We start from the raw sequence: 2,403 nt of genomic DNA on the forward strand, positions 1-2,403 counted from the left end.
GCTGACTGCTTTGAATCTGAAAATGAATACCGTGGGATAGTTTGTTCACTACTGATTATATTAGCTGTGAGTAGCAATGCAAAGTTTTCCGTAGTGTAGTGGCTATCACATTCGCTTTACATGCGAAAAGTCCCACGTGCCAGCCAAGGCGGGCGGGAACATTACAATAGCCAGTATTTTATTCTGTGCAGTGACCAGTCCTGTTAATTTTTATCGAAAGCTGCCCCATTTTTCTGCTTTCATAAGCAATGCAATTCTAAACGAGGTTCCTAAGATACAATGTGTAAAATTAGATGTGGTTAACAGTTCATTACTTACAAAGGGCAAAATGCTTTATTGAAATGTTTTTCGCCTTTCTTTCATTCTGTAAATTATGGTAATCGGTTATTTAATGGTGATTGCAAAAGATTCAACTGCAAGTTGAATAGTGGCCGGCGACACGAGCGCTCGTTTGGGATTTGAATCGAGGACTTCACGGAAACTTAAACAACCACCGAAGCGAAAATCGGACCCCGAGAACGCCGGTTCAAACCTAGCCAGATGAGAAGCTGACCATTGTAAAACCATTTTGTTTGTGTGGCTATTCTTGATGAGCAGAGCACTGGAGACCGAGACAGTGTCTTTGCCTTTTCGACCTGTCTTCTGACGCGCCGCCCGGGCCCACTCCAACAGTTAATGAGCTGTTAGGATGTTAATGTATCCGGGCTGCAGGAGGCCACCCCAGGCGCAGCAGAGGAGTCTCTGCATTAGTTCTCCGTGGAAACAGTATTTTCCCCTTCTCTCTTCCTCTTCTCTATATCCCTGTGCAGTTTCCTGAATCATTAAAGGGAGGGGACATTTTTAGAGACGCGCTTTTTTATTACTTATTGAATGGACAGCCAGCCGGACCGATTGAAACTGCAATTTCAATCCTGTCGCCGACCTTGTGTTTTCCTATTAATCTGTGTTGTTCTGCTTTCCATATTCTCAATGAGAATGCTCCCACCCTCAATTTTTAAGTCAAATAAGGCCCACCTCTTCAAATAGCGACACGCGAGTGGGAGATTCCCTAAATCAGCGCCAACTTTTCCCAAATCCTTCTTACAGTATCGCAAGCCAAACTGTGTCCTTTATGGGAAATATCATTGAGAATTACTTCATAATTCGCCTGACAATGCGCGTTTTATTTATACTGAACCAAACATGAAATTATTCCAGTTGTCATATTTACTAAACTTGAATGGAGAAAATACCTTAAATTGCCTCTACCCACTTTCGAACCGTTGAGTTTTCGTAAAGCGATCACCAGTACACACCGGAAAACCTCCAACACTTGGGTGCATTGCATTGCAGCGCCTCAATAGGAACAGGAGGAGGCCATTCAGCCCCTCGATCCTGTTGCGCCATTCAATTAGATCAGGGTTGATCTGTTTCATCATTTCATCTACCCGCTTTGTTTCTGTAACCCGTAATAACCTTACCCAACAATAATCTATTAACAGTAGCGGCAATCTTCAGCCTGACTCCAGCTGCACTCCCGGATCCAGACAGAAAAGGCTTCTTACTGAAGGCCACCCTGCAGATCAATGAATTACATTTCTGAACTTCAGGGATTCGGGGATTCCAGGGTTTAAAAGGGAACAAAAGATGAAATGGACCTCACTGTGGATCAGTTTTCTCTCACTCAGACGTATCTGATTGGTGAAGTTAAATAAAGAACAAGGGAGAAGCCGCTGTAGCCCTATTGACAGGAGAATAAACTAGCCATACATCTCTCACGTTTCCCAATTCTAACAGAAGTGTAATCGAATTGAAACGTTCACTCTGTTTCTTTATCCACATATACTGCTTGACCTCTTAAGAATTTCCACCATTTTCATTTTGTATTTGCGATTCCCAGCATTTGCAATAATTTTCTTTTGTCACTTAAAATAAACCCGCTGGTTGTTCATCCACAGCAGCATTAAACACAATGTTCCCGCCCAGGCTCAAACCAGGAACCTTTCGCGTGTAAAGCAAACGTGATAACCACTACACTACGGGAACCGCTGGGTACACATCGTCAACAGAGGGGAACTGACCAGTAAAGCCCCTCTGTGCTGATTGGTTCAGCTGAAACAGCATCAGTCAATATAAAGGATGAGCTCACAAATATCAGGCGCAGTGCAGTCTGGTCAACGTCAGCCCCTCCTTTCTTATTCAACAGAGGAAGAAGAGACATGAGCGGGAGTCAGACGTCACAAACTTTTATTAAAGCTACAAATACGAGTAACACATACTTCCAAATCGTTTCACTGAAAACTTCTTTCATTGATGAAAAAGCTGACTGCATTGAATCTGAAAATGCGCACCGGGCGATATTTTGTTCACTACTGATTCTATTCTCGGTGGGTTACGCCGCAGCGGCTGCCGTAGTGTACCGGT

General features: G+C 43.5%; 1 non-coding gene across 1 annotated transcript; it reads right to left on the reverse strand.

Annotated features, from left to right (window-relative positions):
• Window positions 1-1,952: 1,952 nt before the first annotated feature.
• On the reverse strand, window positions 1,953-2,025 carry trnav-uac (transfer RNA valine (anticodon UAC)). Its single transcript has one exon. It is a non-coding gene; the product is annotated as a tRNA-Val (tRNA).
• Between the last annotated feature and the right edge of the window lie 378 nt (window positions 2,026-2,403).

This window comes from Somniosus microcephalus, unplaced genomic scaffold (assembly GCF_052327205.1).
Source record: "Somniosus microcephalus isolate GS21.2 unplaced genomic scaffold, FLI_Smic_1.0 unresolved_chr4, whole genome shotgun sequence".
Classification (NCBI taxonomy): Eukaryota; Metazoa; Chordata; class Chondrichthyes; order Squaliformes; family Somniosidae; genus Somniosus; species Somniosus microcephalus.